The 5,932-nt window shown below is 30.6% G+C and overlaps 1 long non-coding RNA gene across 1 annotated transcript in view; it reads left to right on the top strand.

Annotated features, from left to right (window-relative positions):
* Positions 1-5,926, top strand: part of LOC107605391 — a 36,688-nt gene extending 30,762 nt beyond the window's left edge. The window contains exon 3 of the long non-coding RNA XR_002349461.1: positions 5,682-5,926. This is a non-coding gene — a long non-coding RNA (uncharacterized LOC107605391). The remainder of the gene's footprint in view (positions 1-5,681) is intronic.

Raw genomic sequence — 5,932 nt, forward strand, 5'->3', positions numbered from 1 at the left:
ATAATTAGCTCAATAATAATTTATATATATATAATAATATTATATGTTGTATTGTGTATATATATACAAAGATAGAAAGAAGTATTAAAAATAGAGAAAGAGAGAATCGCATTTGTTTATTGTTACAATCTCAATATAATAAAGATGATTAATATTGCTATTAATATTATATGTAAAGAGTAATAGAAAATAGAATTTAAAATACTTATAAAATAAAAGAAGAGAAAGAACTGTAGTAGAAATATAAAGAAAAGAGTATTTGATTGTAACATAAAGAGAGAGTATTTGATTTTTTATTATTGTTGTGTATATTCTCTTGTCTCAGATCATGCTTTTATAGGCAAAGAGAAGTTTACTTTTCAAACTACATTTATTTCTTTCATCCTAAAAACTTGTTCTCTTCAACGTAGAAAATAGATTGCCCATTAAATGGACATCCATTCTTATCCTTTCCTAGTCACAACAAGTACTGGATCAAATATATTCACGCGTATGATTATAATACAAAATAATAAACAAATAATTAAATACTTAGCTATTTAATAAATTTTGACAACAATGTCTTAAAATCTAACAATATTTAAATAATTATAACAATTTCATTGGGATGTTTTAATGGAATCTAAGACTGCATTAATAAATTTTGTTATTCAAATTTTACTTACAAATTTAACTTCTCTATTACTTTTGTTCATAGCATTGGGACCTCCTGAAGGAGCCACATGCCATGTGATGTGTCAATTTCTCACATTGCGTCTCAACACTTGTCTCCACATCAAAGAGACACTTTTAGTATTTTTTCACTCATCTAACCTTTTATAAATTCAGCAACTGAAAGCAAAAAACAGTAAACGCTAATTATTTATCAAGTAATTTGTAAAACTTCTTTTTAGTGTTCTTCTTTGTGAAACTTTCTTTATCATCAAGTGATTTGTGAAACTTGTTTTTAGTGTTCTTCTTTAATGGACTTGTTTTTAAAGAGGAAAAAGTTCAAGCTTCCATGTTTACGTTGAGTGGTGGATAACTTTACTATTTTAATATATCAAAAGTTAGTTTTTAAAAAACTGAAGGTCTGAATTTAAATTATACTCACCAACACCAACCACTCATGAACCATGACTCATCCTACATCTACCAAGGGCATTATTTTCAGATTCATCCATAACAAATGAATTGTGAAAACAGATCTGAAATGATCCTAAAGAACAAACCACTTATACAACACCAGAAAGATATTAGATCATGTAACCATGGACTCTTCCACTCTGCTTGATGGATCTCAGCATTAATTGATCCCAGATGAGCCCAATCATGTCTTAGCGATTATTCATATCTGATTCCTTGTTAATTAAGATCATGTTTTTGTTGTATTGGAATATTCTTTGTTAATTAATCTCACTTCAATGGTTGTCTTTTATTCATCTACTCACATGCATATCTTGTTAACATTTTCCTTTTTTTTTGGGGCCTTATAGGGTTATTATCTTGCTTCATTTCGGGAGTTAACTTGAGTGGATCAAATTACCAAAGAACCTGTTATTCATCACTTTTCCGAAAGCATTTTGGGGGGTCATGACAGTCCGAGCATTCAGAAAGCATAGAAGATTTACCGAAGAGAACATGTACATAAAAGGGTGAATGCTAATTTAAGCATGGATTTCCACAACTATATTTCCAATGAGTGGTTGCGCTTACGCTTTTAGAATTGCTTGGAAGTTTGGTTTTCTGCATTTCCGCCATGTACATGATCCTCTTACCAAGCAAGATCATAAAGCCAGGTAAGCGAAAACCTCTAAAAGCCTAAATTTTAGTTTTATATTCTTGTTGTTATTGCATTCACTTTGTTCACATTCCCCATTTATTGGTTTCAGGATCAAAGTTGGAAACGGACCGAATACTCAAGCTGGTCCCAGAGTGGCCTAAAAGCGTAAGTTTCTATAATTTGATAAATATACCACGATATACAGGCCATTAGAATTACTATAAGTTTTCTGATCTGATAGTTCCAATGTATAATAGGTTCAAGACTGGAGCTTCTTAATCTTAATTGAACCACTGGTTGGCAAGATATTTGAAAATCTATCAAATGCAACCGTTGTGAAACTCTTGATTTATATATGTGAAGACCTAGCAAATGTTGCTGATCTAGTATTGCATCATGTTATGTTGCATGTTAGAGAACAGACAGAGTTAGTATATCTATATCTATAATATCTATCTTTTTATCTAGGCAAAGTATTTATGCATGATATTCCTCTATACTCTAAAGACCTTTCTTATGTGCCATATTTTTTTTAATTTGGATAACCTTTTACTTGATGAGTTTAACCATCCAGTGAAACTCTTAAAATCTCCCAAAAGGGTATCTAAGAAAGACATGATGGGAGATAGGAAAAAGAGAAAATTTGATATTAAGATTGTCATGTTACTATATAGCTAGTTACATGAATTATTTTAGTTATTACTGATGTGAAAATATTTTCGTGTGAAAAAATGTCATTCATTCTGAAATTTTTGGCGGAGCTATGTATATCTCTGATTAACCACTGTTATGTCTGCTTTGAAAACAGTGGTACTGCACAGGACATGTAAAATTTGTCTCCGATTTTTTTTATATTTTTGTCAAGTTTTTTGGACCAAGCCTCTACTTTTATTGTCAATACTATTTTGCAGCAGCCAAATATGCACTTAGATTAAACTATTTTAAGGCTTGAATTTTAGTTGTGCTTGGAAGTATTATACTGAATTTATGATTGAATTTGCTTTTTACCTTATCTGTAATATTATTCATGATTAGTGTTGTATCACCATGGTTGTTTATGGTATTTACTATTACTATTATTATTATTATTATTATTATTCAGTTCTCGTTTGAATCATGTACAGGTTCCTTCATCAAGGATCAAACGGCTGGATTCACTTTCCCTCACATTCAAGGGAAGGATATATTTATCTGCCAGTTAATCTGACTTTGAGTTTGAATGATTTTCTCTATATTTATCATAAAAAAATAAAATTCCCTAAACAAATTCATTTCATCCATTGCAATTTTTGTTTTCAGTTATTGAAATGTATTAAATTACATGACACCTTTAAAATATTAGTCATTGGTATTGATGCGACTTAGTTCGTTGGATAAGACATAACGCAATAGGATTAAAATGCCATGTTTTTTTTTTCTACTTTTCTGATTTTATTGATCGTGTTGTTTGTGTTGTGTTTCTTGGTTGCTAACAAAAAATGGTCAGCCCTATTTCATTGAATTATATTGTAAATGTGTTTTATAAGTGCAAACTTAGATAATAAGTGCAGACTTCTCTAATGTGTTATTCTCTCTACTTAATCCTAATTGATAAATCATGCATCTATTAGTAGTTTTTTATTTTATTTTTGTGTTGAGAGATAACTTGAGTCGCCAAGAATTTAACCACATCTAGCTATTTAGCTTGTGAATTCCATTATAGTTTAACAACTCAATTGATAGACAAAAGATATTTTCTTGATGCATTTTGTCCTGCTTTCTCCTTGTTTTACTATGATATTTTTTTGATGCATTTTGTCCTTCTTTCTCCTTATTTTACTAATGCTACTTTACTGGTATATAATTAGTATCGTGAACTATAATGGGATCCTTTTAATGTAACATTATTCCTAGATAATCACTTATGAATTGATTTTTTCTCTACTAATATTCTTGATATATGATATTCTATTTCTTAAATTTGTCACCTTTTTCATATCCTTTCTTCACTGGCAGAGGTGAGTTATTGGTTAGCAGAGTTGGATTATTGGCAGAGTTGGATTATTCAAAACTGACCTGCACTATACATCAATTATAATTCACCAGTTTACTCCCCCAAAGCTCTCAGGATGGCAGGTACTAAATACACACCATTTATAGTTCGTGGTTTACATTAATTTATATCGGTAAATTTATCATCGTGTTCTATCCATAATATACTTTCCTTTAGGATTACAATTGTGCAAGATATATAATGCTTTGTTTTATATGTTAAGTATTGACAATTTGTCTAAAATAAAGCCTATGCAGTGTAATTAGAAACCTGAAAAAACTTTGTTCAATATATTAGCTTATCCACAGGAGAAACAATGAGAAAGTCTAACATCTTTTCCCTATACTATGAATAATCCATTAAAATACTACTATCTAATCTCAGTAAAATACACGTCTTCCACTTGATTGAGCATCTGTTCTGATTGAAATTCCCTGTCCTTCTTTAATGACCACCTTTTATTCATTTATGCAACAAAGCTATTTGTTTGTACATTGCACGAAAACTCGTACACTCCTTCTTATCGTTTCAGAATATAATAACACCAGGTAATTAGTCCCTGTTATTGTAAGGTTCATTACATGATAGACTGTGTCTATTATTAATAATAGTAGTTCTTGTCACAATTAAGCATCTGATGATAATATAGGTGAGATATTTGAATTCTTTTACCATGTTTATGTTTTCTTTTTCTTTTTCTTGTGTTGTGCTTTTATGTCAGGCAGTTGTTCTCTATTTTTCTGATTTAGGGTTTCTGATTTGCTAGTTCAGTAATAATATTTGGTTTTGTGTTTTGTTTGATTTTGCTGAAATAATAGTGTTTGTGTGTGACTGGCTTGTGCATGAGTTGTAGCATTCTCATTTAGAGCCTGAACCCACCTCCTCCTCCTCCTCCTCTTTATTGTTTTTGGGCATTTTCTGGCTTTTCCAATATCAATGGGTAATCCAATTAGAAGTCACTTGAATTCAGAACAAATGGAAGTGCTGGGATAGCGAGTACATCTGGTATAACGGTAAGGTGGTGGGGCTTTTATTAAATGTTTTCCCTTTCATGCCATTGAGTGCTGCTGCAATTCCTTTGTCAAATTGTTTAAAGTAACACTTCTTGCATGTTATGTAGTGTTTAGTAAGAAATGGAAATCACAATAACTTATGTTCATTGGCGTTTTATCTCGATCTAATTGTAACACATGTTTAGGAATTTATGTCATTATCTTTTAGTTACTGCTGCAAAGAACCTTGGTTTTTTCTTTTATAGACTTTTAGTGATTTCAAGTGTAAGGAATATGCCTTTTTTTTTTAATTAAAAAAAATATATATTATTGTTCATCATTTCGTATCACCTAGATTGTTTTTGTAAAAGTTTTGACTACAGGGCTTCATCAATTTTATTATTCAACACTCTAATTTTTGACATAGATATTGATCATGGTTTTGGGGATACAAGAGTATATCTATTTTACCACTTGTTAACTGCTATCTTTCCCTTTTTTTTTCTCTGGATTTTCTTCTTAATGAACAAAATAACAAAAGAGTAGCAACATAAAACTTAGTAGTTTCCAACCACAGAGTATTTTTCCCTGGAATCAGTTCAATTCACTGTCATGTATGATTCACTCTTGGATTCCAGGTCACTGGCTATTTTATTTTATTTTTTATATTTTTCTTCGAGATTTTGAAAATTGTATGCATATAGATGCATTTAATGGGTAGTGCTAGATATCATGGTTGTTTCATGCAAGTGCTCTCAATTTCTCACTAATTTGCCCCTCAATGTTGAAATCTTTTCAACACTTTAGTTTGTTTGCTGTCTTTGAACTCCAATTTTTTTCATCAACTATCTAAGATTCTGAGTACCTTTTAACACTCATATTCAAATTTTTCCAGGTCTTATTTTTCTATCCTCCATAAAAAAGTGGCCTCTTAAATGCATGGATCTTCTCTCTTTTTGCTTCCCTGGAATATTGGAGGTTAGGTTTCAGTATTTTTGGCTTCAATTATGGTCCATTGAGTGAACCCCTTCCATGAGTGAGTTGAATGAAATTGTGCTATGCAATACTTACATTAGTTTTAGTTTTAGAACAACTTTTAGCTTTTAGTTGGATGTTTATCTAAGTGGTTAAACATTGATAACAAGT

Source organism: Arachis ipaensis, chromosome B06, assembly GCF_000816755.2.
Source record: "Arachis ipaensis cultivar K30076 chromosome B06, Araip1.1, whole genome shotgun sequence".
Classification (NCBI taxonomy): Eukaryota; Viridiplantae; Streptophyta; class Magnoliopsida; order Fabales; family Fabaceae; genus Arachis; species Arachis ipaensis.